This window comes from Oncorhynchus nerka, unplaced genomic scaffold (assembly GCF_034236695.1).
Source record: "Oncorhynchus nerka isolate Pitt River unplaced genomic scaffold, Oner_Uvic_2.0 unplaced_scaffold_1275, whole genome shotgun sequence".
Lineage (NCBI taxonomy): Eukaryota > Metazoa > Chordata > Actinopteri > Salmoniformes > Salmonidae > Oncorhynchus > Oncorhynchus nerka.
Window position 1 is genome coordinate 1,040 of NW_027040067.1, and position 19,331 is coordinate 20,370.

General features: G+C 41.5%; 1 pseudogene; it reads left to right on the forward strand.

Moving 5' to 3' along the window:
• The first annotated feature begins 1,211 nt into the window (after positions 1-1,211).
• Positions 1,212-16,371, forward strand: LOC135568993 (epidermal growth factor receptor kinase substrate 8-like protein 1; annotated as a pseudogene).
• The last annotated feature ends 2,960 nt before the right edge of the window (positions 16,372-19,331 follow it).

A 19,331-nucleotide genomic window follows, 5' to 3' on the forward strand; every position in this document is an offset into this window, starting at 1 on the left:
TAGTGGAACTGTACAGTGTAGAGCATTGTAGTACAGTGTTATACCACTGTAGCATTGTCTAGTGGAACTGTACAGGTGTAGCATTGTCTAGTATACTTACTGTAGCATTGTCTAGTGGAACTGTACAGTGTAGAGGTATACTTACTGTAGCATTGTCTAGTGGAACTGTACAGTGTAGAGGTATACTTACTGTAGCATTGTCTAGTGGAACTGTACAGTGTAGCATTGGTGGAATACAGTTACTGTAGCATTGTCTAGTGGAACTGTACAGTGTAGTAGTGGAACTGTACAGTGTAGAGGTATACTTACTGTAGCATTGTCTAGTGGAACTGTACAGTGTAGAGGTATACTTACTGTAGCATTGTCTAGTGGAACTGTACAGTGTAGAGGTATACTTACATTGTCTAGTGGAACTGTACAGTGTAGAGGTATACTTACTGTAGCATTGTCTAGTGGAACTGTACAGTGTAGAGGTATACTTCCTGTAGCATTGTCTAGTGGAACTGTACAGTGTAGAGGTATACTTCCTGTAGCATTGTCTAGTGGAACTGTACAGTGTAGAGGTATACTTACTGTAGCATTGTCTAGTGGAACTGTACAGTGTAGAGGTATACTTACTGTAGCATTGTCTAGTGGAACTGTACAGTGTAGAGGTATACTTACTGTAGCATTGTCTAGTGGAACTGTACAGTGTAGAGGTATACTTACTGTAGCATTGTCTAGTGGAACTGTACAGTGTAGAGGTATACTTCCTGTAGCATTGTCTAGTGGAACTGTACAGTGTAGAGGTATACTTACTGTAGCATTGTCTAGTGGAACTGTACAGTGTAGAGGTATACTTCCTGTAGCATTGTCTAGTGGAACTGTACAGTGTAGAGGTATACTTACTGTAGCATTGTCTAGTGGAACTGTACAGTGTAGAGGTATACTTACTGTAGCATTGTCTAGTGGAACTGTACAGTGTAGAGGTATACTTACTGTACATTGTCTAGTGGAACTGTACAGTGTAGAGGTATACTTCCTGTAGCATTGTCTAGTGGAACTGTACAGTGTAGAGGTATACTTCCTGTAGCATTGTCTAGTGGAACTGTACAGTGTAGAGGTGTACTTACTGTAGCATTGTCTAGTGGAACTGTATGTCATCGTATTTAGATTGTAATGGATTAGATGTAATTATGTAATCATTCCTTCTGATTCCTTCCCTAATTTAGGACCCTCCTAACCAGGCTGAGGAAGGACCCAGCTCAGTCCAGCACACTGACGAATCGTACGTTTCTGACTTCCCCAATAACTGCTGTAATGCTTTTTGTTTACTGATTCACACAGTTCACGAGAAACATAGTTTCACCACTGATTATGGCACCTTTCACTTTTCACTAAGTTTTATGATGAGTACTTGGATCCAATAACTTCCTGTGTCCATAAAACAGAGGGGTGTTTTTTTTTAAAGTTATTACTTTTCTATTATTTATATATTTCATATATAATATATAACATTATTAATAATACATCATTAATATAGTAAAAAAGTAAGTCATTAAAACTAGTTTCCATTACAACCATGTTATTAACTCTTTTTTCCTGCTGTAATGAACAGTCCTACTGTTTTTCAAAACACCATCAATATTACAAAGAAACAACATCTGTGTGTGAGAGATGACAGGTAACACAAACTGATCACACAGTTAGATGACAGGTAACACAAACTGATCACACAGTTAGATGACAGGTAACACAAACTGATCACACAGTTAGATGACAGGTAACACAAACTGATCACACAGTTAGATGACAGGTAACACAAACTGATCACACAGTTCAATGGGAGTTTCATTAAACTGATCACACAGTCTCTTCATGTAACACATTCCCCATTATGGATTTACCAACGTTGGAAACTCACTCCAGGCAATGCTTAGACCAAAGCCACAGTTAGATGACAGGTAACACAAAGCCACAGTTAGATGACTAAGCCAATGCTTAGACCAAGCCAATGCTTAGACCAAGCCAATGTTAGATGACAGGTAACACAAACTGCCAATGCTTAGACCAAGCCAATGCTTAGACCAAGCCAATGCTTAGACCAAGCCAAGTTAGATGACCAAGCCAATGCTTAGACCAAGCCAATGCTTACACGACCAAGCCAATGCTTAGACCAAGCCAATGCTTAAATCCATGATAAGGAGTGGGCAAGTGCACACAGTTGGCAGAAGGGTGGCAAATTCATATTTCCTTAATTCTCAAATTAGGTTTAGATGGGGAGGGACTGTCACACCTTCTAATAACCAATATGGCTGAGAAGTTGGCAGGAGATTGGACTTGAGGAATCAAAAATACAGTTGAGATTGACCCTAGGACTGTCTGTTACAATGGGAGTTTCATTGACCCTAGGACTGTCTGATACAACTGAGATTGACCCTAGGACTGTCTGATACAACTGAGATTGACCCTAGGACTGTCTGATACAACTGAGATTGACCCTAGGACTGTCTGATAGAACTGATATTGACCCTAGGACTGTCTGTTACAACTGAGATTGACCCTAGGACTGTCTGTTACAACTGAGATTGACGAGGAGATTGGACTGTCTGAAATACAACTGAGATTGACCCTAGGACTGTCTGACAACTGAGATTGACCCTAGGACTGTCTGATACAACTGAGATTGACCCTAGGACTGTCTGTTACAACTGAGATTGACACCCAGGACTGTCTGACAACTGAGATTGACCCTATGACTGTCTGACAACTGAGATTGACCCTAGGACTGTCTGTTACAACTGAGATTGACCCTAGGACTGTCTGTTACAACTGAGATTGACCGCAGGACTGTCTGATACAACTGAGATTGACCCTAGGACTGTCTGACAACTGAGATTGACCCTAGGACTGTCTGATACAACTGAGATTGACCCTAGGACTGTCTGTTACAACTGAGATTGACACCCAGGACTGTCTGACAACTGAGATTGACCCTATGACTGTCTGACAACTGAGATTGACCCCAGGACTGTCTGATACAACTGAGATTGACCCCAGGACTGTCTGATACAACTGAGATTGACCCTAGGACTGTCTGACAACTGAGATTGACCCTAGGACTGTCTGACAACTGAGATTGACCCTATGACTGTCTGTTTCTCCTCCAGAGATGGCAGTGAACTTCCACCTGAGGGCGAGAGAATGTTCAGCTGCAGCTACGGCTTTGTTGCCAGGAACAGCAGTGAACTCTCCGTGCTGCAGGGAGAAACTCTGGAGGTTTTTATTCTAGAATGTTTGTACTACATGACAACACTATAATAATGTGTGAACTGCATGTTAAATACTGTCTGAGTCTCAAACAAGACCCTACTCCCTATATAGTACGCTTCCTTTGACCAGAGCCTATAAGGTCTACTTGTGTCACTCAACTATAATTTACAGAAGTTCACATGTATTGAATTATCCTCCTTACTTAAAACGATCTCACAAATTAATTCCATTCTGTGAGCTTTATTGTCTTGATTCAGTATATCTGACATGGCCATGAACACATTATTTATAACAACAAGTGAATCACAATTCCATATTATAAATAAAAATCCTAATTCAAATCCTCTCTCTTTTAGGTGATTGAGTCGTCAAATCGTTGGTGGAAGTGCCGCAATAACTTTGACCAGATTGGGTTTGTTCCCTTCAACATTCTGGAGCCTCTGTCTGCCCTCAACAACAACCATAGGATAGCCCAGTGGCACTCAGACAGTCCAAGGTAATGGATGGACGCTCGCACACACACACACACACACACACACACACACACACACACACACACACACACACACACACACACACACACACACACACACACACACACACACACACACACACACAGACACACAGACACAGAGACACACACACACACACACACACACACACACACACACACACACACACACACACACACACACACACACACACACACACACACACACACACACACACACAGAGAGACACAGACACACACACACACACACACACACACACACGGTTGACACCGTTTCCACGGTGCCTCTTTACAATGATGTGATACAACTTTGATACAAAGTCCCCACTTGTTGTAGCAAACAAGTAGGGTAGCCTAGTGGTTAGAGTATTGGACTAGCAACCATGTTCAAATCCCTGAGCTGACAAGGTACAAATCTGTCGTTCTGCCCCTGAACAGGCAGTTAACCCACTGTTCCTAGGCCGTCATTGAAAATAAGAATTTGTTAACTGACTTGCCTAGTTAAATAAAGGTTCAATAAAATAAAAAAATACAAATTACACACTTTGTGACTTGTCAGATAAATATCAGCAAGCTAGCTAGTGGTCTGCTTGGTTAGCTAGCTAGTGGTCTGCTTGGTTAGCTAGCTAGCTGCTTGGCTAAACACAGAATGTCAGCACACTGTTTTCAGATTGGCTAAACGGATCCGTTTCATCTTTAGCTAAGATTTGAGGTGTTGAATCTTGGAAACTACAGCAGACAACATGAGACGTTCTAAAACTACAACAGATCAAGCTAATTTCGTTCTAAAATGGCATAAAACCGTCTCGGCTGTTTTATCTGAACTGGGCTTAATAGACACATACTCACCGACTCATCTGAGTTACCCTGTGTGTTCGTGTCTCTGTTTGATAGAAGGTGCCCTCTGACCCTGCAAGGCACTTCTCCTACACCCCCTCCAGCCGAGAAGGGGCCAACCTCCCCGCCGTGCCCCGGCGTCCTCACAGCATGTCCCCCTCCACCATGACAGGGGGCGACAGAGACAAAGGTAAGCCTGTGGTTTGGTGGTCTATAGTGGTCAGTGTCACCACCACCCTCCAGGTACACATTCCTCCCTCTGACCGTTGGCACACTTTCCTCCATGTATTTAAATAGTTTAGCCAATGAGGTTTCTGCATTATGATGCATTTACATGACGCTACAACATTCTATGACAGCCATGTTAACTCTTCATTTACATGACACTACAACATTCTATGACAGCCATGTTAACTCTTCATTTACATGACACTACAACATTCTATGACAGCCATGTTAACTCTTCATTTACATGACACTACAACATTCTATGACAGCCATGTTAACTCTTCATTTACATGACACTACAACATTCTATGACAGCCATGTTAACTCTTCATTTACATGACTACAACATTCTATGACAGCCATGTTAACTCTTCATTTACATGACACTACATGACACTACAACATTCTATGACAGCCATGTTAACTCTTCATTTACATGACACTACAACATTCTATGACAGCCATGTTAGCTCTTCATTTACATGACACTACAACATTCTATGACAGCCATGTTAGCCCTTCATTTACATGACACTACAACATTCTATGACAGCCATGTTAACTCTTCATTTACATGACACTAGAACATTCTATGACAGCCATGTTAACTCTTCATTTACATGACACTACAACATTCTATGACAGCCATGTTAACTCTTCATTTACATGACACTACAACATTCTATGACAGCCATGTTAACTCTTCATTTACATGACACTACAACATTCTATGACAGCCATGTTAACTCTTCATTTACATGACACTACAACATTCTATGACAGCCATGTTAGCTCTTCATAGCTCACTAACCCAACTCAACATGCTATACATAACTAATAAGCTGCTGCAGTAGTGAGGAGGCTGTACAGTATAACACTAACTCTGCATAGAATGTAACTGCTGTAACAAAGACATGACTGTCTTACAGACATAATGTAACCACTATAATAAAGATATGTCTGTCTTATAGACATAAAGTAACCACTATAATAAAGATATGTCTGTCTCATAGACATAAAGTAACCACTATAATAAAGATATGTCTGTCTTATAGACATAAAGTAACCACTATAATAAAGATATGTCTGTCTTATAGACATAAAGTAACCACTATAATAAAGATATGTCTGTCTTATAGACATAAAGTAACCACTATAATAAAGATATGACTGTCTTATAGACATAAAGTAACCACTATAATAAAGATATGTCTGTCTTATAGACATAAAGTAACTACTATAACTAATATATGACTGTCTTATAGACATAAAGTAACCACTATAATAAAGATATGACTGTCTTATAGACATAAAGTAACTACTATAATAAAGATATGTCTGTCTTATAGACATAAAGTAACCACTATAATAAAGATATGTCTGTCTTATAGACATAAAGTAACCACTATAATAAAGATATGTCTGTCTTATAGACATAAAGTAACCACTATAATAAAGATATGTCTGTCTTATAGACATAAAGTAACCACTATAATAAAGATATGACTGTCTTATAGACATAATGTAAACACTATAACTGATATATGTCTGTCTTATAGACATAATGTAAACACTATAACTGATATATGTCTGTCTTATAGACATAATGTAAACACTATAACTAAGATATGACTGTCTTATAGACATAATGTAAACACTATAACTGATATATGTATGTCTTATAGACATAATGTAACTGCTGTTACAAAGATATGACTGTCTTATAGACATAAAGTAACTGAAATACTCATGACACATAAAAAGGTATCTAGTTAGCCTGGCTAGCTGTAGTCTATACTAACTGGCTACTTAGCTAGCAATGATGATTATCTCATACACACTACAAAGGTACCACATGACTTTGTCCCCTGACAGACAGCATGTCATAGACACCATGTACTGGTAATCCTCACTTGTTTTCTGCAGCACAAATACAGCTAAACATGGTGCAACTTGGAACTTGTCTTGATACGTCTGAGGAGAACTCACAAACTATCTGCTCTCTGTCTTCACCTCACTATTTATGTGCAGGTTGAATAACTTGGAACTCGTCTTGATACTTCTGAGGAGAACTCACAAACTCTCTGTTCTCTGTCTTCACCTCACTATTTATGTGCAGGTTGAATAACTTGGAACTCGTCTTGATACTTCTGAGGAGAACTCACAAACTCTCTGTTCTCTGTCTTCACCTCACTATTTATGTGCAGGTTGAATAACTTGGAACTCGTCTTGATACTTCTGAGGAGAACTCACAAACTCTCTGTTCTCTGTCTTCACCTCACTATTTATGTGCAGGTTGAATAACTTGGAACTTGTCTTGATACTTCTGAGGAGAACTCACAAACTATCTGTTCTCTGTCTTCACCTCACTATTTATGTGCAGGTTGAATAACTTGGAACTCGTCTTGATACTTCTGAGGAGAACTCACAAACTCTCTGTTCTCTGTCTTCACCTCACTATTTATGTGCAGGTTGAATAACTTGGAACTCGTCTTGATACTTCTGAGGAGAACTCACAAACTCTCTGTTCTCTGTCTTCACCTCACTATTTATGTGCAGGTTGAATAACTTGGAACTCATCTTGATACTTCTGAGGAGAACTCACAAACTATCTGCTCTCTGTCTTCACCTCACTATTTATGTGCAGGTTGAATAACGATTAGTTCTTTTTCAACGACCACTTTTACTGACTCGAGAGTCACGATTTTTCTTTTTTGTGACTCTTTTATTTTAGTCGTCTGTTTGACCTGCTAGTACTGGCCTCAATGAGTCCTACAGCAGGATTAATACACGCCCCTCTGGCTCAGCGGCTCCAGAGATGTATTCCGACCACCAACTGTCTGTCATCATGTCCTTGGGGAAATAAATCATGAGCATAGAGAAGAAAAAGACATGTTTAGAACTGATCATTGATCACATGGTGCAAAAATGAAGCCAACTCAATGATTATTGAATGGTATGATGGACCTACCTTAGTAAAACCAAAACATACACAGCCTCTGCTCAACAAACCCGAACTGGAGAATGAATCATTTAGGGGCTGCATTTCACGAACCACATTGTGCTGATCACCCTCATGGCAGTCAAGTCGTTCTCAATCTAGTCCAAGAGTCGTTCTCAATCTAGTCCAAGATTCGTTCACAATCTAGTCCAAGAGTCGTTCACAATCTAGTCCAAGAGTCATTCACAATCTAGTCCAAGAGTCGTTCACAATCTAGTCCAAGAGTCGTTCACAATCTAGTCCAAGAGTCATTCACAATCTAGTCCAAGAGTCGTTCACAATCTAGTCCAAGAGTCGTTCACAATCTAGTCCAAGAGTCGTTCACAATCTAGTCCAAGAGTCATTCACAATCTAGTCCAAGAGTCGTTCTCAATCTAGTCCAAGAGTCGTTCACAATCTAGTCCAAGAGTCATTCACAATCTAGTCCAAGAGTCGTTCACAATCTAGTCCAAGAGTCGTTCACAATCTAGTCCAAGAGTCGTTCACAATCTAGTCCGGTTGCGGCCACAAGTAGACCTCGTTTCAAATATATCAAGAATGTTTTTATTTGTATGTTTAGCAATCAATAAACATAGATGTTTTAAACCTTTGACATGTCTCAGTCACACAGCTCCAATAAGCCCCTTATGGTGAACAACATGTGAATGAGAGGCTTATAGAATCATTACTTTTTTTGAGTTTTCAGTTCATTGTTCGCCGGTAGGGGGTCCTGCACGCTCTGGGCATTACTGACTCAAATGAACCTAATGAGTCGAAACATTTGTTCTTTTGACTGAACGAGTCTGAAAGATCCGAGTCAGTAAAAAGAGCCAAACTTTCCATCCCTGCAACTCACTGGCTGGAGGCGGGACTTACAACTAACAGGTGGAAGAGAAGGCCTCTGATTGGGTAGAAAGTTAGGGGTGATTGACTGATGAGCTGTCAGGCATTCTAAATAAAGGGACAAACTAGGGGTGTATAGAGAAATACTAAATCTGAATGGGTGGCTGTTTTAACAATCCTATTCCCTATGTAGTGCACTACTCTTTTTTTTTTTTTTACAATTCAATACCAGAAATAGTACACTATATAGGGAATAGGGTGCCATTTGGGATTCAGAATAGCACTACTCTTATCAGACACTGTGTTTTCTGTTCATAGCACTGCAGACCGGCTGGCTACTTCTAAAGGTTTAGTGGTTGTGTTATACCTGCATGTTCTGTATCATGTTGCTAAGCCTCCTGATAATATCCACCCATTCTAGATCCCTCTGGATAAAATGGGTTAAATGACTACAATGTAGTCAATGTAATGTCTAACTCTAAAGCTGTGTAGTCCAAGTCTATGTAGTCAATGTAATGTCTAGCCCTAAAGCTGTGTAGTCCATGTCAATGTAGTCAATGTAATGTCTAGCCCTAAAGCTGTGTAGTCCAAGTCTATGTAGTCAATGTAATGTCTAGCCCTAAAGCTGTGTAGTCCAAGTCTATGTAGTCAATGTAATGTCTAACCCTAAAGCTGTGTAGTCCAAGTCTATGTAGTCAATGTAATGTCTAGCCCTAAAGCTGTGTAGTCCAAGTCTATGTAGTCAATGTAATGTCTAACCCTAAAGCTGTGTAGTCCAAGTCTATGTAGTCAATGTAATGTCTAGCCCTAAAGTTGTATAGTCCAAGTCTATGTAGTCAATGTAATGTCTAGCCCTAAAGCTGTGTAGTCCAAGTCTATGTAGTCAATGTAATGTCTAACCCTAAAGCTGTGTAGTCCAAGTCTATGTAGTCAATGTAATGTCTAACCCTAAAGCTGTGTAGTCCAAGTCTATGTAGTCAATGTAATGTCTAGCCCTAAAGCTGTATAGTCCAAGTCTATGTAGTCAATGTAATGTCTAGCCCTAAAGCTGTGTAGTCCAAGTCTATGTAGTCAATGTAATGTCTAACCCTAAAGCTGTGTAGTCCAAGTCTATGTAGTCAATGTAATGTCTAGCCCTAAAGCTGTGTAGTCCAAGTCTATGTAGTCAATGTAATGTCTAACCCTAAAGCTGTGTAGTCCAAGTCTATGTAGTCAATGTAATGTCTAGCCCTAAATCTGTATAGTCCAAGTCTATGTAGTCAATGTAATGTCTAGCCCTAAAGCTGTGTAGTCCAAGTCTATGTAGTCAATGTAATGTCTAACCCTAAAGCTGTGTAGTCCAAGTCTATGTAGTCAATGTAATGTCTGACCCTAAAGCTGTGTAGTCCAAGTCTATGTAGTCAATGTAATGTCTAGCCCTAAAGCTGTATAGTCCAAGTCTATGTAGTCAATGTAATGTCTAGCCCTAAAGCTGTGTAGTCCAAGTCTATGTAGTCAATGTAATGTCTAACCCTAAAGCTGTGTAGTCCAAGTCTATGTAGTCAATGTAATGTCTAGCCCTAAAGCTGTATAGTCCAAGTCTATGTAGTCAATGTAATGTCTAGCCCTAAAGCTGTGTAGTCCAAGTCTATGTAGTCAATGTAATGTCTAACCCTAAAGCTGTGTAGTCCAAGTCTATGTAGTCAATGTAATGTCTAGCCCTAAAGCTGTGTAGTCCAAGTCAATGTAGTCAATGTAATGTCTAGCCCTAAAGCTGTGTAGTCCAAGTCTATGTAGTCAATGTAATGTCTAGCCCTAAAGCTGTGTAGTCCAAGTCTATGTAGTCAATGTAATGTCTAACCCTAAAGCTGTGTAGACCAAGTCTATGTAGTCAATGTAATGTCTAGCCCTAAAGCTGTGTAGTCCAAGTCTATGTAGTCAATGTAATGTCTAACCCTAAAGCTGTGTAGTCCAAGTCTATGTAGTCAATGTAATGTCTAGCCCTAAAGCTGTATAGTCCAAGTCTATGTAGTCAATGTAATGTCTAGCCCTAAAGCTGTGTAGTCCAAGTCTATGTAGTCAATGTAATGTCTAACCCTAAAGCTGTGTAGTCCAAGTCTATGTAGTCAATGTAATGTCTAGCCCTAAAGCTGTATAGTCCAAGTCTATGTAGTCAATGTAATGTCTAGCCCTAAAGCTGTGTAGTCCAAGTCTATGTAGTCAATGTAATGTCTAACCCTAAAGCTGTGTAGTCCAAGTCTATGTAGTCAATGTAATGTCTAGCCCTAAAGCTGTATAGTCCAAGTCTATGTAGTCAATGTAATGTCTAGCCCTAAAGCTGTATAGTCCAAGTCAATGTAGTCAATGTAATGTCTAGCCCTAAAGCTGTGTAGTCAATGTGTAGTCAATGTGTGTGTGTGTGTGTGCATGTGCGTGTGTAGTTGTGTGTGTGTGATAGAATACATGTTTATAAGTGAGAACATGCTTGTAACAGTGTGTGTACACAGTATGTGCACATTCTTAACTGACATTAAATGTGTGTGTGACCCCTGTACACAGGCTTTATGGTGAACGATGAGCTCCTCCAGCGGCTGGCCAACGGCAGGGCGGGCTCCATCCGTCCCCTAGTGATCCCCCGCACCACAGACACCTCGGCCCCCCTGGACTACCACTCCCCTCCTGCGGAGGTAGAGGGCTGGCTGAGAGGGAAGGGCTTCACTGAGCCGTGAGTGGGTGTAGTAGAGCTAGTTCAGTCTATTACAGTATACTTGATATACACTATACTTCTGTCACACGTCTATCCTTTCTAGCATGGCCATAATAAAGACCACCTTACCTTACTGTCCCATCGCTCTCTCCATTCAGGACAGTAACACTTCTGACCCCCTTACTGTCCCATATCTCTCTCTCCATTCAGGACAGTAACACTTCTGACCACCTTACTGTCCCATATCTCTCTCTCTATTCAGGACAGTAACACTTCTGACCACCGTACTGTCCCTTATCTCTCTCCATTCAGGACAGTAACACTTCTGACCACCTTACTGTCCCATATCTCTCTCTCCATTCAGGACAGTAACACTTCTGACCACCTTACTGTCCCTTATCTCTCTTTCCATTCAGGACAGTAACACTTCTGACCCCCTTACTGTCCCATATCTCTCTCTCCATTCAGGACAGTAACACGTCTGACCACCTTATTGTCCCATATCTCTCTCTCCATTCAGGACAGTAACACTTCTGACCACCTTACTGTCCCTTATCTCTCTTTCCATTCAGGACAGTAACACTTCTGACCCCCTTACTGTCCCTTATCTCTCTCTCCATTCAGGACAGTAACACTTCTGACCACCTTACTGTTTCTTATCTCTCTCTCCATTCAGGACAGTAACACTGCTGGGGAGACTCACTGGTGCTGAGCTCTTCGCCCTGAGTAAAGAGGACCTGCGTATGTTTTCACCAGAGGAGGGTGCCAGAGTGTACAGCCAGATGATGGTGCAGAAGGCTTTACTGGAGGTACAAACAACCCTATTAACTCGCAACCCCATTGACTGGCAACCCCATTGACTGGCAACACTATTGACTGGCAGCCTCATACACTGGCAGCCTCATACACTGGCAACCCCATTCTCATCACAACTCTTATAGTGTTGTATCAAAACACATCACTTCCTCAGTAATCCTCTTATTTCTAATTTCCCTCTGTTTCCTTCTCTTCTGGTTGACACAACTCTCACATTATAGATAGGTCCTTGGTTCCCATGCTTTTTTCTCTCCCTCCTTCTCTCCCGCTCTCTCTCCTCTTCTCTCCCTCCTTCTCTCCTCTCTCTCCTCTTCCCTCCCTCCTTCTCCTCTCTCTCCTCTTCCCTCCCTCCTTCTCCTCTCTCCTCTTCCCTCCCTCCTTCTCCTCTCTCCTCTTCCCTCCCTCCTTCTCCTCTCTCTCCTCTTCCCTCCCTCCTTCTCCTATCTCCTCTTCCCTCATTCCTCTCTCCTTCTCCTCTCTCTCTTCTTCCCTCCCTCCTTCTCCTCTCTCTCCTCTTCCCTCCCTCCTTCTCCTCTCTCCTCTTCCCTCCCTCCTTCTCCTCTCTCTCCTCTTCCCTCCCTCCTTCTCCTCTCTCCTCTTCCCTCACTCCTCTCTCCTTTTCCTCTCTCTCTTCTTCCCTCCCTCCTTCTCCTCTCTCTCCTCTTCCCTCCCTCCTTCTCCTCTCTCCTCTTCCCTCACTCCTCTCTCCTTTTCCTCTCTCTCTTCTTCCCTCCCTCCTTCTCCTCTCTCCTCTTCCCTCCCTCCTTCTCCTCTCACCCCTCTTCCCTCACTCCTCTCTCCTTTTCCTCTCTCTCTTCTTCCCTCCCTCCTTCTCCTCTCTCCTCTTCCCTCACTCCTCTCTCCTTTTCCTCTCTCTCTTCTTCCCTCCCTCCTTCTCCTCTCTCTCCTCTTCCCTCCCTCCTTCTCCTCTCACCCCTCTTCCCTCACTCCTCTCTCCTTTTCCTCTCACCCCTCTTCCCTCCCTCCTTCTCCCCTCTCTCCTCTTCCCTCCCTCCTTCTCCTTTCACTCCTCTTCTCTCCCTCCTTCTCCCCTCTCTCCTCTTCATCTCTCTCCTCTTCCCTCCCTCCTCCTCTCTCTCCTCTTCCCTCCCTCCTTCTCCCCTCTCTCCTCTTCATCTCTCTCCTCTTCCCTCCCTCCTTCTCTCTCCTCTTTCCTATTCAGTGTGACTGGGAGTCTCTGGGAGTTTCTGGGTGTAGATGAATTAATACTTCTAATGACGGACTGGTGTTAGATGTGTAACACATGAATCTCATACAATATATTGTTGGATGGACAAGGTTGTTTAAAATGTCAAGTTATGCTAAACGGACTATACTTTCTGTTTTATTTATTGAAGGGAGTGAAGTGAGTCATTTTCCATTTTGGAATCTAACCAATATATTGTAGAACCTTAATCCAACACCTAGAGACTTCCTCAAGAGGTTCAGACCTCTTGGTGTAATGGTTAGGGTGTTAGCTTGACAGTCACTGGACCAGGGTTAGAGTCCCGGTTTGGGCTACCCCTGAATTTGCTACACTGTGGCCAGGACTACATGTCAGAAGGGGGATGACTCAAGGAAAGCACCTCCATCGGAGAGGTGTGTACACATGAGGGACTTGGTAAAGCGTGGGGATACACTCTCCAGAAGGAAGGGGGTAATGACCGTTACGCCAAGTGGTCTGAACCTCTTGACGAGGTTGCTAGGTGTTGGCTGGACTTGGGTTGGAGTCCCAGTCTGGGCTTCCCCCTGAGTTCACTACAATATCACAGCACATACTGTCTCACTGGAAGTGAGAGTAGTTCACTCACATTTTATAATCCGACCAACCAGTAGTGACTTGACCTTTCATTACTGTGCTTTGCTACAGACTAGCTTCTTAACGTTAGCAAAGTAACTCTACTAGCTCCTTAATGTCAGCAAAGTAACTCTACTAGCTCCTTAATGTCAGCAAAGTAACTCTACTAGCTCCTTAATGTCAGCAAAGTAACTCTACTAGCTCCTTAATGTCAGCAAAGTAACTCTACTAGCTTCTTAACGTTAGCAAAGTAACTTTACTAGCTTCTTAACGTTAGAAAAGTAACTCTACTAGCTTCTTAACGTTAGCAAAGTAACTCTACTAGCTTCTTAACGTCAGCAAAGTAACTCTACTAGCTTCTTAACGTTAGCAAAGTAACTCTACTAGCTTCTTAACGTTAGCAAAGTAACTCTACTAGCTCCTTAATGTCAGCAAAGTAACTCTACTAGCTCCTTAATGTCAGCAAAGTAACTCTACTAGCTCCTTAATGTCAGCAAAGTAACTCTACTAGCTTCTTAACGTTAGCAAAGTAACTCTACTAGCTTCTTAACGTTAGAAAAGTAACTCTACTAGCTTCTTAACGTTAGCAAAGTAACTCTACTAGCTTCTTAACGTCAGCAAAGTAACTCTACTAGCTTCTTAACGTTAGCAAAGTAACTCTACTAGCTCCTTAATGTCAGCAAAATAACTCTACTAGCTCCCTAATGTTAGCAAAGTAACTACTAGTTCCCTAATGTTAGCAAAGTAACTACTAGCTCCCTAATGTTAGCAAAGTAACTACTAGCTCCTTAATGTTAGCAAAGTAACTACTAGCTCCCTAATGTTAGCAAAGTAACTACTAGCTCCCTAATGTTAGCAAAGTAACTACTAGCTCCCTAATGTTAGCAAAGTAACTACTAGCTCCCTAATGTTAGCAAAGTAACTACTAGCTTCTTAACGTTAGCAAAGTAACTACTAGCTCCTTAATGTTAGCAAAGTAACTACTAGCTCCTTAATGTTAGCAAAGTAACTACTAGCTCCCTAATGTTAGCAAAGTAACTACTAGCTCCCTAATGTTAGCAAAGTAACTACTAGCTTCTTAATGTTAGCAAAGTAACTACTAGCTCCCTAATGTTAGCAAAGTAACTACTAGCTCCCTAATGTTAGCAAAGTAACTACTAGCTCCCTAATGTTAGCAAAGTAACTACTAGCTCCCTAATGTTAGCAAAGTAACTCTACTAGCTCCCTAATGTTAGCAAAGTAACTACTAGCTTCTTAACGTTAGCAAAGTAACTACTAGCTCCTTAATGTTAGCAAAGTAACTACTAGCTCCTTAAGTTAGCAAAGTAACTACTAGCTCCCTAATGTTAGCAAAGTAACTACTAGCTCCTTAATGTTAGCAAAGTAACTACTAGCTCCTTAATGTTAGCAAAGTAACTACTAGCTCCCTAATGTTAGCAAAGTAACTACTAGCTCCCTAATGTTAGCAAAGTAACTACTAGCTCCCTAATGTTAGCAAAGTAACTACTAGCTCCTTAATGTTAGCAAAGTAACTACTAGCTCCCTAATGTTAGCAAGTAACTACTAGCTCCCTAATGTTAGCAAAGTAACTACTAGCTTCTTAACGTTAGCAAAGTAACTACTAGCTCCTTAATGTTAGCAAAGTAACTACTAGCTCCTTAATGTTAGCAAAGTAACTCTACTAGCTCCCTAATGTTAGCAAAGTAACTACTAGCTTCTTAACGTTAGCAAAGTAACTACTAGCTCCTTAATGTTAGCAAAGTAACTACTAGCTCCCTAATGTTAGCAAAGTAACTACTAGCTCCCTAATGTTAGCAAAGTAACTACTAGCGCCTTAACAGACTGTATTTCTTCCTTTCTTTCTCGGTCTCTCTCTCCATTTCTATTAGGACGTCCGCAAATCTACAGAGCTGGAGACAATGATGGAGAAACAGAAACAAAAAGCAGACTTCCAGCTGGAGAGCAGGAGGCTGTGACCAAGAACAAGCTATACACATGTATATCACTGAAACACAGATATCACTGGTTGATGGATGCCAACACAATAACATTACTGTCACTGTTTAAGAGGACACACAAACTCACTAACATTGTCTGTATGGAGACTCTGATACAGAGATTTCACTTTTAAAGGGTAGTTCACCCAAACAATAAAATTACTTGGTTTTCTTAAGGCGTCCGCATGCTTCCCAGCCAAAACAGTTCGGAAGAGTTTGTGCTTATATTATGATGACATTTTGTGACGTTGTTTGTTTTGGACATTGGTGAAGGTTTTTTAGGCTGTTCAGGCACAACATTTTTCTGGATGCAAAGCAGAAGTTTTGAGCCGAAGTCTACGCCCCTTCGTCCATGATTGGTCAACAGTAGGGATTTTTCAATAAAGTCTTTGTTGTCATTCAACGAGAGATGACTCATTTTCATGCAAGAGTTTTCATTGAGAAATACTGCACCAAACATCTTTAGATGGACAATTGCATGACTAAGATCTCCTCTGAAAAAATGTCAAAATTAATGACAGATTTCTTGAGTTACAGTATCTTAGAACAAATCTGACTATTTTGAGGAGGTGTATACTGGTTACGGCATCTCAAAATGGACCAACAGTACTGTTGCCGATTTTTTTGTTCAGTTCGGCTAGCCGAGTTCAGCTAGGCGCCAGCCAAACTGAAGCCTGCTGACGCCTTTACCCTGTAAGCAGTATATCACATTTTAGGAGAAGACCCAGAAGCATACAGTATTGAAGTAACACAAGTTTATTACTAGAACAGGGGGCAGGCAAAACGACAGATCAAGGGCAGGCAGGGGTCAGTAATCCAGATCAGAGTCCCTAAGGTACAGAACAGCAGGCAGTCTCGGGGTCAGGTAAGGCAGAGGTTAATAATCCAATGTGGTGTGACAAGGTACAGAACAGCAGGCAGTCTCGGGGTCAGGTAAGGCAGAGGTTAATAATCCAATGTGGTGTGACAAGGTACAGAACAGCAGGCAGTCTCGGGGTCAGGTAAGGCAGAGGTTAATAATCCAATGTGGTGTGACAAGGTACAGAACAGCAGGCAGTCTCGGGGTCAGGTAAGGCAGAGGTCAATAATCCAATGTGGTGTGACAAGGTACAGAAAGGCAGGGTCAGGGTCAGGGCAGGCAGAAAGGTAAAAAAAAACGGGAAAACTAGAAAACAGGAACTAGAACCAGACAGGAGCAAGGTGAAAATGCTGGTAAATGCTGGTAAACAGCCACCACTAACATTGAGTGGCTGCTGCCAACACACTGACTCAACTCCAGCCACTTTAATAATGGGAATTGATGGGAAATGATGTAAAATATATCACTAGCCACTTTAAACAATGCTACCTAATATAATGTTTACATACCCTACATTATTCATCGCATATGTATACGTATATACTGTACTCTATATCATCTACTGCATCCTTATGTAATACATGTATCACTAGCCACTTTAACTATGCCACTTTGTTTACATACTCATCTCATATGTATATACTGCACTCGATACCATCTACTGTATCTTGCCTATGCTGCTCTGTACCATCACTCATTCATATATCTTTATGTACATATTCTTTATCCCCTTACACTGTGTATAAGACAGTAGTTTTGGAATTGTTAGTTCGATTACTTGTTGGTTATTACTGCATTGTCGGAACTAGAAGCACAAGCATTTCGCTACACTCGCATTAACATCTGCTAACCATGTGTATGTGACAAATAAAATTTGATTTGATTTGAAAATGCTGGTAAATTTGACAAACAAAATGAACTGGCAACAGACAAACAGAGAAAACAGGTATAAATACACTGAGGATAATGGGGAAGATGGGTGACACCTGAGGGGGTGGAGACAAGCACAACGACAGGTGGAACAGATCAGGGTGTGACACATATAGGTTATATGTTAATGTTGCACATTTCCCTTGCTTCTGTTTGACCTGGTTACGGTTAGACAGGATGACTTCTAGGTTATATGTTAATGTTGCATATTTCCCCTGCTGCTGTTTGACCTTGTTACGGTTAGACAGGATGACTTCTAGGTTATATGTTAATGTTGCATATTTCCCCTGCTGCTGTTTGACCTTGTTACGGTTAGACAGGATGACTTCTAGGTTATATGTTAATGTTGCATATTTCCCCTGCTGCTGTTTGGCCTGGTTACGGTTAGACAGGATGACTTCTAGGTTATATGTTAATGTTGCATATTTCCCCTGCTGCTGTTTGGCCTGGTTACGGTTAGACAGGATGACTTCTAGGTTCTATGTTAATGTTGCACAGTTCTCCAAATTAGGAGGGAATAAGTAGGACACCCGGGAATCCTCCAAGTAGGATTTCTGGAAAACCTGGGAATTTGGGTAAAGTTACCAGAATTCTGCAACCCTATTCAGCAGCAGGTAGCCTGGCGGTTAAGTGCATTGGGCCAGTAACCGAAATATCGCTGGTTCAAATCCCGAGCTGGCAAGCCGGAAAAATATTACATTCTGCCCTTGAGTAAGGCAGTTAATCCCCCCCCCAACAACTGCTTCCAGGGTACCGATGACATGGATGTCGAATAAGGCAGCCCCCCGCACCTCTCCAATTCAGTGGATGGGTTACATGTGGTAGGCATGCTTCGGTTCAACGTGTTCAGTTTTACAAATGACTAGGTAGCCCCCTTTCCCTCATATAGTAACTACCATCAGGACATCCTTCCTCCTCACACAGAGTCATAACAACATGGTGGTGTTTCTTAGGGTTAGACAGGATGAGTCCTAGGTTATATAGTAACTACCCTCAGGACATCCTTCCTCCTCACACAGAGTCATAACAACATGGTGGTGTTTCTTAGGGTTAGACAGGATGAGTCCTAGGTTATATAGTAACTACCCTCAGGACATCCTTCCTCCTCACACAGAGTCATAACAACATGGTGGTGTTTCTTAGGGTTAGACAGGATGAGTCCTAGGTTATATAGTAACTACCCTCAGGACATCCTTCCTCCTCACACAGAGTCATAACAACATGGTGGTGTTTCTTAGGGTTAGACAGGATGAGTCCTAGGTTATATAGTAACTACCCTCAGGACATCCTTCCTCCTCACACAGAGTCATAACAACATGGTGGTGTTTCTTAGGGTTAGACAGGATGAGTCCTAGGTTATATAGATTCTAGATAGTGTAGGAACGATCACCCTGGGGCACTCAGATGGGCACAGAACGAATTTACCCTCCGTATCTAACTTATATCGACATTGTTTTTAGGGGGAGTAGGCCTATTATAACACTGTCCACCAAAAATATTATCCACTATATGAATACACACACCGATATCATCAACTATATGAATACTCAGAAACAATATCATCAACTATATGATTACACATACCGATATCATC